Here is an 11,757-nt window from a genome sequence, read left to right as displayed (position 1 = left end):
TAATCTTTAAAATGACAGATAATTCCCCCTCTAGGAAATATATATTACATATTACATATATAAAAACAAATAAAATTGGAAATATCCCAAGTGACCAACACCAGGAAAATAATTCAATAATATACCCATGCAGTGACTGTTGTTCTGCTGTCAGAAATCACATTATTAAAAAATATTTATAGTAGAGAAAATCACCCCCACCACAAGTTGGTTCTTTTGGGGTGCTTGGCAGGCTCAGTAGGAAGAGCATGTGACCTTGATCTCAGGGCTAAGTTTGAGCCCCACATGAGTGTAGAGATTACTTAAAAATAAATTCTTTTTTTTTTAACTTTTTTTAATGTTTTTATTTACTTTTGAGACAGAGAGAGACAGAGCATGAGCAGGGGAGGGGCAGAGAGAGAGGGAGACACAGAATCTGAAGCAGGCTCCAGGCTCTGAGCAGTCAGCACAGAGCCGGACGTGGGGCTCGAACTCACGGACAGTGAGATCGTGACCTGAGCCGAAGTCAGACACTCAACTGACTGAGCCACCCAGGCGCCCCAAAAATAAATGCTTTAAAAAATAATAGGGGCACCTGGGTGGCTCAGTCGGTTAAGCCTCTGACTTTGGCTCAGGTCACGATCTCACTGTCCGTGAGTTCGAGCCCCACGTCGGGTTCTGTGCTGACAGCTCAGAGCCTGGAGCCTCCTTCGGATTCTGTGTCTCCTTCTCTCTCTGCCCCTCTGCCTCTCATGCTCTCTCTCTCTCTCTCTTTCTGTCAAAAATAAATAAACATTAAAAAATTTAAAAACAATAATAATAATAAATAAACATAAAAAATATTTAGTCACATGAGAAAAAATCCACAATATATCACGTAAAAAAATGAAAAGCTTTTATAAACACACACACATAAAGACGAAAAGAAGCACAAAATGTTTGTGTTTTGGTGGCTACCACTGGATGGTTAAATGGTAGTTTTTCATTCTTTTTCAATATTTTCTAAATTTTCCACAATACCCATGTGTTCCGTTAAGAATCAGAATAAATGTTTTTAATAAAAACATAAATAAATATCACCTTTACACAATTAAGTGTTCATTCGGACTGTAGGTAGTGATCAAATGGTTTTCCATCTGAGGGGCACCCGGCTGGCTCAGTGGGTGCAGTATGCGACTCTTGATCTCAGGGTTGTAAGTTCAAGCCCCCTTTTGGCTGTAGAGATTACTTAAAAACTAAAAAAAAAAAAGTCTTAAAAGAAACGATTTTCCATTTGAAAGCAACAAGTAAAGCCACAACTTGCCACCACACTGTGCTGTGAAAATATGTAAACTTTATTAACCAAGCTACTAGATTTTCAAGATTCACTGCAGAATAAACAAGCTGAGGCGACATTACAAAGTCTGAAGTTGGAAAGTGACAACCTGAGGGTTTGAAACGTAGATATAAATATGATTTATTTCTTAAGTGATCAGCAAGACTTCCGCAATGATTTTTACTCAAAGTTATTTTGTGTATCTCATTTTATTTTCTTGGTTTGTTTTCTTCTATTACATGGATTAGATTGTTTACAGCGTTTTGACAAAATGCATAGACTCTTAAAGCTAGTTTATATGCATCTTTAAAAAAATTTTTTTAATGTTTATTTTTGAGAGAGAGACAGAGTGAGTGGGGGAGGGGCAGAGAGAGAGGGAGACACGGAATCTGAAGCAGACTCCAGGCTCTGAGCTGTCAGTACAGAGTCCGACTCAGGGCTTGAACCCAAGAACCTCAAGATCGTGACTTGAGCTGAAGTCGGACATTTAACAGAGTGAGCCAACCAGGTGTCCCAGTTTATATGCATCTTTAAAGAGCTTTTTGTGGGAATGCAAGCTGGTGTAGCCACTCTGGAAAACAGTATGGAGATTCCTCAAAAAACTAAAAATAGAACTACCCTACAACCCAGCAATTGCACTAGTAGGCATTTATCTCCGGGATACAGGTGTGCTGTTTCAAAAGGACACATGCACCCCCATGTTTATAGCAGCACTATCAACAATAGTCAAAGTATGGAAAGAGCCCAAATGTCCATCGATGGATGAATGGATAAAGAAGATGTGGTATATATATACAATGCAGTATTACTTGGCAATCAAAAAGAATGAAATCTTGCCATTTGCAACTACGTGGATGGAACTGGAGGGTATTATGCTAAGTGAAATTAGTCAGAGACAGAAATCATATGACTTCACTCATAAGAGGACTTTAAGAGACAAAACAGATGAACATAAGGTAAGGGAAACAAAAATAATAAAGAAACAGGGAGGGGGACACAACAGAAGAGACTCATAAATATGGAGAACAGGGGCGCCTGGGTGGCTCAGTCGTTGAGCGTCCAACTTCAGCTCAGGTCATGATCTCACAGTCTGTGAGTTGGAGCCCTGCATCAGGCTCTGTGCTGACAGCTCGGAGCCTGGAGCCTGCTTCAGATTCTGTGTCTCCCTCTCTCTCTGCCCCTCCCCTGCTCATGCTCTGTCTCTGTCTCAAAAATAAATAAAAACATTAAAAAAAATTTTTTTAAATATGGAGAACAAACTGAGGGTTATGGGAGGGGCTGTGGAAGGGGGAATGGGCTAAATGGGTAAGGGGCACTAAAGCATATACTCCTGAAATCATTGTCGCACTATATGCTAACTAATTTGGATGTAAATTTAAAAAAATAAAAAATAAAACAAGTTAATAAAAAATAAAATAAAATTTAAAAAAATTAAGAGCTTTTTGTGTTGTTTGTTTTTTTTTTATTCTAAAATATTCATAGAGAAGATATAGAATGAAATAGTTTCTAGTGAGATGTTTATACTACCTTTCCCCTTGTTCCCCTTCCTGGTACCCAAAGTTGTTCAAAGATAATTCCCAAACTTGCTTACTGGGAATTCAAAATTAATGTTGGAGGGTAGGGCAAGGTTGGTGGTCTTCTAGGAACTTGATATTTAAAACATTTTCTACTGAGGGTTGATGAGGGGGTGGGAGGGAGGGGAGGGTGGGTGATGGGTATTGAGGAGGGCACCTTTTGGGATGAGCACTGGGTGTTGTATGGAAACCAATTTGACAATAAATTTCATATATTAAAAAAAAACATTTTCTATAAACTATTCAATAGATATCTGATTTCTGAATTAAGGTCCCCTTCATCTCCCCACCTCCTGATCATGATCTCAATCCACATATAAAACACATACGTGCACACACACACACACACACACACCAGTCCTTATTCCAAATCATCCTGCACTTTGGTGCCTACATTTATCAAACACACTCCACGTGCTGAGCACTAGTATAGGCCTTGGAACTATAAGATGAATAAGACACAGTCCCTTGCTCTCAGTGTCATCTGAAAAGTAATGTTTCATTTCTTCCCGCAGTCAATGAAATAGAGTCAAAACTCTTCAGAGAGGGACGTTGTGCTGGACTTCAGCTTGTCTTTCCAACCTGAAATCCTACTATGCCTCCTTGCCTCTTCTCCCAGGAACCTTAGGCTCTCACCATAGGAATTATTTGTCATTTCCCAAATATCCTGGCGGCTCCTTCCAACTGTAATGTCTTCCTTTGACCAAAAAACCATATATCATAAGCCCAACTAAAATCTCACCTCTCTCCCAACATCACTCCATATGCTCCAATAAGAATTACCTTCAGGGCACCTGGGTGGCTCAGTTGGTTAAGACTCCGACTTCAGACTTCAGACTTGAGCTCAGGTCATGATCCCATGGTTCAAGAGTTCGAGTCCTGCATTGGGCTCTCTGCTATCAGCACAGAGCCCGCTTTGAATCCTGTCTCCTTGTCTCTCTCTGCCCCTCCTCCACTCTCTCTCTCTCTCTCAAAAATAAATAAACATAAAAAAAAAAGAAAAAAAGAATTACCCTCTTTTGGGGCACCTGGCTGGCTTAGTAAGTAGAGCATGCAACTCTTGATCTCGGAGTTGTGAGTTTGAATTCTACACTGAGTGTAAAGATTACTTAAAAATAAAAGTAAAATAAAATAAAATAACATAACCCTTTTTTGGTTTCTTCCCCTTCCCATTAGCTTCCTAGTAAAGCTTTTCTTACCATCTGCCTTGCATCCACCTCCACCAACAAATCATACGCTCCTGCAGGACCCATTGGTCTTGTCTTTGAGTTCCTTGTTGTGTCTCATAGCACAATATCCCATACAAAATAAGCAACTGATGTATGGTGAACTCAATTTTATTCATTATAGATATAAAAGGTAAAATTAAGAATAAAATTTTGATAGAATGCCTTCTAAAATGTAGAAGAAAAAAGAGAAACATCACCATTTACCATCAACATCATACTAATTGATTCATTCAAGAATTAATGAAGGCTAAAACAATTGGATAAAATTCTGATGAGCAATAAGATATTTACATAGTTGTAAAGTATTCCGCATAGATGAAGTATTAGTTACCATGGGAAAAACGGTAACTGACCAATGGCAAAACTTGGCAGACATTACCTTAAGCAAATTAACAAAATTAGCATCATTAGGAGCATTTGGCTGGCTCAGTCTGTCGAACATGTGACTCTAGACATTACGGTCATGAGTTCAAGCCCCACTTTGGGGGTAGAGTTTACCTAAAACAATTACATCATCATTAATGGGACAAACTGACTTCATGTCCTTCCTGATGTGATGAACTGAGAAGGATGCAACATTGCTTACCTTGTATGCCTACCCAAAATTCATACCGTGACTCCAGCCATGAGGAAAGATCAGACAAACTCAAACTCAGGAACTTTCTACAAGCCCACATGTCTGTACTCTTCAGAAATGTAAATATCGTGAAAAACTAAGAAAGGCTCAGCCACAGTTTATTTTTTAAGGAATAGATAATCCTGATTGATCTCGGTGTGGTGGGGGAGATTGTCATAATAAACATTGTTGGGGTAACTACCAAAATTTGAATATGGAGTGTAAATTAGCAAAATTTCAATGTGGGCTATAAATCAAATTGTCCTACACTTTGAAATTCTACTTTTAGGAATTCATTCCTTAAAATCACTTAAATGTGCACAAAGACTTACTAGAATCTTTATTGCAGCATTGTTTGTAATGAACATTATTGGGGAATGAGCAAAATGTGAATATGGACAATGGTACATTTTTCAACTTTATAATGTAACTCTATAGAAGAGAATATCCTTAGGGTGCCTGACTGGCTCAGTCAGTAGAGCATGCAACTCTTCATCTCAGGTTTGTAAGTTTGAGCCCCATGCTGGGTGTAGAGATTACTTAAAAATAAAATCTTTTAAAAGTAGAGAATATCCTTCTTCTTCTTCTTCTTCTTCTTTTTTATGTCCATTCATTTTTGAGAGGGAAAGGGGGACAGAGGATGTGAAGCAGGCACCGAGCTGAGAGCAATGAGCCTGGTATGGGGCTCGAACTCATGAACTACAAGATCTTGACCTGACCAAAGTCGGACCCTCAACCAACTGAGCCACCCAGATACCCTGAGAATTTTCTTGTTCTTAGAACATGCATTCTAAATATTTACAGATAAAGGGCCATGATGTTTGCGGGGCACCTGGGTGGCTCAGTTGGTTAAGCGTCTGCCTTTAGCTCAGGTCATGATCTCGCAGTTTGTGAGTTCAAGCTCCACATCAGGCTCAGTGCTGACAGCTCAGAGCCTGGAGCCTGCTTCAGATTCTGTGTCTCCCTCTCTTTCTGCCCCTCTCCTGCTCATGCTCTGTCTCTCTGTCTCTCAAAAATAAAAAAAAAAAATGTTTAAAAAAAAGGGGAGCCATGATGTTTGCAACTAACAGAGGAATTAATCAATGCCCCCCCCCCCATAAAAATGTGTGCGGGGTGGGGGAAGAGAGAGAGAAACATAAAGCAGATGTGGCAAAATGGTGGGATTGGTGAATCTGAAGTAAAAGGTACATGGCAATTCTTTGTTTATTCTTACAACGTTTTATGTAAGTTTAAAATCCTTTTGAAATAAGAATAAAAGTTTGGGAACTATTTGATTTACTTCAAAAGATGAGATCCTATTTTCTGGGACTGGTTTTCACAGACATTTATTTGTAGCCGACTTACAGTTAATTCCAGGAGAATCCATCACAAACCCACAAAGAAATTCCATCATAGCTAAAACACATCCCTTCCCCCAGCCTTTATGAACCTATCATTTCTCTGTCACGGTGGTCTTGATGTCCTGGGTACCATCACCACCATTGCACTTATCAAATTTATTTTCATTATATTCCATGTTGTGTTCATCTGTGTTTCCCCAGCCTGGTCTCTGCCAAGTAGAGCACTAAAAGAAAATACATGTCTGAATGAAGAGCACATACACGTGTATGCAAACACACACACACACACACACACACACACACACACACACACGGTAAGCATTGAGTGAAGGTATGCATGAAACAAGATTGACCATGAATTAATAGTGGTTGAAGCAGGGGAACCTGGGTAGCTCAGTTAGTTAAGCAACTGTCTCTTGATTTCCACTCAGGTCATGATCTCATGGTTGGTGAGTTCAAGTCCCATGTCGGGCTCTGTGCTGACAGTGTGGAGCCTGCTTAGGATTCTCTCTCTCCCTCACTGTCTGCCCCTCTTCTGCTTGTGCTTTGCCTCTCTCTCTCTCAAAATAAATAAATAACCATGAAAAAAAAGATGGTTGAAGCAATGAAATACCAATCTTATTTTAATGTCGTTTAGGTTTTCCCTTTTCATTTTGAAAAACAAACAAATAAACCAAAAACTGCTGTAGCCAAAAACTGCCAGAGTTCCTCTTCACTTGGCCCGTGTTACATCCTAACAAGCACCATGATTGTGTTTGAGAAGACAGAGCTCAGGTAACATGAAATAAAGACTTATACCAGGCAATTAGTTGGACTTTAGAGATGTGTCTGAAAACGACTAGATTCTTCTTTGTGCTACTAGAGAATTTTGAGGAAATCAGTTCCTTAACATTGTTCACAATTTTATTGCTGAGGATTTGAAACCTAGACATTAGGAGAAGGTGTGACCTAATGACAAATTGTAACAAAAGACCAATCACACAAAGAAAATGAAGAAATGCATGGGCCCGTAGTATGTATGTAAGGGAGTAGAGAGCAGATTAAATATTTCCTTATAAAGTTTTTAAAAAGTTTTTTAATGTTTATTTACGTTTGAGAGAGAGAGAGGGAGAGAGACAGAACACGAGGTGGGGAGGGGCAGAGAGAGACACACACACATATACACAGCATCCAAAACAGGCTCCAGGCTCTGAGCTGTCAGCACAAAGCCCAACACAGGACTCAAACTTGTGAACTGCAAGATCATGACCTGAGCCAAAGTTGGATGCTTAACCAATTGAGCTACCCAGGCACCCCCCCAAAATTTTTTTAAAGCAACCAACGAATATTTACTAGATTCCTACTATGTGTAAAACATGGAAGCTATGGGGAAAACGAGGTCCTTAAGTAGAATAGCTTCCTACCTGGTTGAAATTATAATAAATACACACATAAATACAAAATAACTTCACCATGTACAAATGAATAGTAAATAAGGAAGAGAAAGATCACTGTGGAAGTTGATTCTTGGACTGACCCTTAAAGAAAAGACGAGGTTCTGTAAAACAGTGGCTAGCAGGAAGGCGGAGGGAATCCCACACAAGAACTGCATAGTGTTTAGGATCTAAATCACACACTGGATAGACTGGTGAGAGCAGTGAGCACATGGACTGATCAAATCCAATTTTTACTCGTTGTATAAAGAATTTATGTAATATAGTCTAATAGCCAAATCATGGAAAGAGCCTAAATGTCCATCAACTGATGAATGGGTAAAGAAGATATACAATGGAATACACATATGTGTGTGTGTGTGTGTGTGTGTGTGTATGTATATATATACACAATGGAATTTACATATACAATGGAATACTGCTTGACAATGAGAAAGAATGAAATCCTGCCATTTACAGCAACGTGGATGGAACTGGAGGGTATTTGCTGAGTGAAATAAATCAGGCAGAGAAAGACAGATATCAGATGTTTTCACTCTTATGTGGAACTTGAAAAGCTTAACAGAAGACCATAGGGGAAGGGAAGGGGAAAATAAATAGTTACAGAGAGGGAGGAAGGCAAACCATAAGAGACTTTTAAATACAGAGAACAGGGGTGCCTGGGTGGCTCAGTCGGTTGGGCGTCCGACTTCAGCTCAGGTCAAGATCTCACACTCTGTGAGTTCAAGCCCTGCGTCAGGCTCTGTGCTGACAGCTCAGAGTTTGGAGCCTGCTTCAGATTCTGTGTCTCCCTCTCTCTCTGCCCCTCCCCTGCTCATGTTCTGTCTCTCTCTGTCTCAAAAATAAATAAAAACATTTTAAAAAATGTAAATATAGAGAACAAACTGAGGGTTGATGGGGGGAGGGAGAGGGGAAAATGGGTGATGGGCACTGAAGAGGGCTCATTGTTGGGATGAGCACTGGGTGTTATATGTAAGCGATGAATCACGGGAATCTACCCCCCGAACCAAAAGCACACTGTATACACTATATGTTAGCCAACTTGACAATAAATTATATTTAAAAAAAGAATTTATGTGATACAGTGTAGGAGAATGTCTAACAAAATGGAGAGTGTCATGAATCAATGTGACCATAATGATAAAAGACATATATATATATATATATATATATATATATATATATATATATATGAAACTAAGTGTAGTTTCTCAATATACTGCATATATACTACAAGATATAATGCTAGTTGGAAAGAGTTCCCGAAAATAAATCAGCAGAGTCATCAGTATCATGCTTGCTTGAGACTTTTGCTAAGTCAGTTTAGGGGATCCAATCCTTCCAATTTTCCTGTTTAATTATTTTAGGTTTATACTATCCCTAGACAATCTCTCTCTCTCCCAATACAGATATTTCTTTCCATACAGTCACTTTTTCCCCCACCAAGCAATCTGTTATACTTCTCTTGCTTTAGTTACTGAACTGGCGAAATGTGCTTAATTGTATGCCCCTGGTAATATGTCATCATTGGAGTTATTTGGCTCCTTTTTGGGGGCTTCATGAAAAATAAGTAGGGAATAATTAGTACCAGTGCCATGTCAACCCTGTGAACATTCGATATACACGGGTTATCCTAACATGTAGCAACACAAATGTCGCACTAGTATGGGATTCTAAGCCGCAGTCCGGTTCGTTTAATCAAGGAGGTAAGCCACTTCTTAGAAGTTCATGTTTTGCAAAGAAAGAGCCATAATACATTTTTATGATAGCTTGGTAAATCTCTTAAAGAAAAGGGAGAGGTTTATGATAGAAGTGGTGATAAAGCTTTAATTACATGTGTGTGGTTAACTCTGTTTCAGCGATTCGAGTTAACTTGTACCTATATTTATGGGCTTGATTGCATAATATATGAAGTTTGCAGGAAGTACCCGGAAGATAAGGTTACATGGACAAGTTATTTAAGTTTGAGAGCAAACCACAGCTCATGCTGGGAAACTAGTTTATAGACAGTTTTGTAACACAAGTGCATATGCCATTCGTTTTCTTTTAATTTTTGTCTTAAAGTTAACAGTAGGCGATTAATCATTATTTGTGCAGCACAGTAACTTAACAGAAGAATGCAGCTTCAGGGATTGATTAGCTGAAAAGTTAGTAAATTATATTGTAAAAATGAAGACAAACACTTGATGATGTTCAAACCAAGCAAAGGGATGATTTGCACATATCATGCTGTCCCACTAGACAATGGTTTCCTTCATGAACTTCATTCCGTAATGAGGCTCATTTCTACTGACAAATATTACTTGATCAATAGACCTTGCATTTGCCACACGTAATGACCTTTTGCGGTTAATGTATAACTGATTATTGTTCGTCCTCTGTAGTAGCCTACATTTTACAGTAGAAAAATACACCGTGCGCTAAGTACACTAAACCACTAAAACATGTCGAGTGCTGGTGGTATACCTTCCTAGCGTTATTACGTTTGGCATTGTACAATGCTGATGATACATTTATGCTGCGCTCACCTACTGTTTCAGTCCTTGCTGAATGCAGTAAAACTTTTGCCATGTTATTTAGACACTTAGAAAAAATCAAGGATATTCTTCTTACACATTTGCAGGGCGTTGGGGGGGGGATCTCTAATGGTGACAATGGAGGTGTTGAATGATAATGTACGTAGGAGAGAAATGACTCCATTCTAATAAAAGCAAATTACCCTAAAATCTTTGTTGTGGAAAATTAAAACTAATGACCTGTTCATGTTGCAACGCAGAATTGCCTGTAACCTGATTTCCCAGTGTGAGATGCAGTTTATTTTCAAACGTAAATAACTTGGCCATTTAATAATTTGCTCTTCCCCATTACTGCGAGAGAGCCATTTACAAGAGCCACCTTTCTATTCCATTAATTGTCAGCAACAATTTGAAGGAGTTCCATTATTTTCCCTCTGATAATTTTAACAGATTAAACGATTTTTAAAAAGGGTTCCTGTATTTGTGGCCTCTACCTCTGAAATAAATGTAAATAAAATGTGCCACCTTATGAAGTTTGAGATGGCCTGTTACCTGTTTTTCCTTGACCTTGTAGAGGTTTTCAGTGACAACTGAACTAACCAGGAGAGGGAGGTTCTTTGCGGGGGGGGGGGGGGGGGGGGGGGCAGTCACACTCTATTGTGTGGGATGGCATCTAGCAAAGCATTTAGATTAGGCTGTGGAGGGAACAAAGCCAGGTATACTGTCTCCGGCTTCGGGTAAACAAGATTATTGTTCTCCATCCCTGCTGCGTGGAATGAATGAAATGCTGCAAAGCTAATTGCTGCCATAATTAGGAAACACACACACAAACACACACACACACACACGCATACATGCGCGTGACTTGGAATGTGCTAATTCAGTGTGGCTTAAACTTCAGAGATATTTCCGCTGGTATACAGGTGTGCTTGGCTCTATCCACAGTTTTTAAGTGATAAGTTTAAATGTTAACACGATACTGAGACAAATCCTCTGTGTTGAAAGGTAGCAGCTAGTACCAGGGATAAGTGCTTAATTGTTGTGAGCCTTCTAGTCAGGTGAGGAGAAAAGCCCATTTTGGGATTCAATACGACATAAGATAACAAACCAATCAATGGAAAGGTTCTCTTAGACCAGGCCCTGCTTGGCACACAGGCTTTTGCCTCACACCATTTCATAAAATATGCAACTTTCAAACCACCTACGCGTAAGGAGATTTCGCTCTGTTGTTGAGAAACTCTTCCTCATATCTAGCTAAATCGCCCCATCTGCACTGTAGTAATCCCATTTCCTCACACCTTCAGCAACATCTAACATTCTATATCAACATATATTTTCTTGCAACGACAATGCAAAACTAAGCCTAATGCCATAAAGTTAAAATAGAACAACTTAACAAAAATTCTTTCCTTTTCTCCATGCTGTACTCATATACTGTGATGGGATTATTTAGTTGGTTTCAAATGAAAACAGCACAGTTTAGGAATTAACCATTGTTTAAGTTGTGGATTCCCATGGGGTGCTTTTAAATGTAAAGACTGGAGAAAACAAGACTCCTGAGCTGCCGGCAAAATTATGGTTAACAACGTTAGCAAGTACATCTCAGTTAAGGCTTTACCTTTTGTTCTGTGCTTTATAGGAAAAATAGGACATTTTACAGATTTAAATCTTCCTCTTCAGTAAGATAACTATTTTGACCGATGTGAACATTAATCAAAACACTAATAATTATAGCTTTTTACTGCTTGGCCTAAA

The sequence above is a fragment of the Panthera leo genome, chromosome A1, assembly GCF_018350215.1.
Source record: "Panthera leo isolate Ple1 chromosome A1, P.leo_Ple1_pat1.1, whole genome shotgun sequence".
NCBI classification, from domain to species: Eukaryota; Metazoa; Chordata; class Mammalia; order Carnivora; family Felidae; genus Panthera; species Panthera leo.
The sequence above is the reverse complement of the archived record's forward strand: the minus strand, read 5'-3'. Positions refer to the sequence as shown.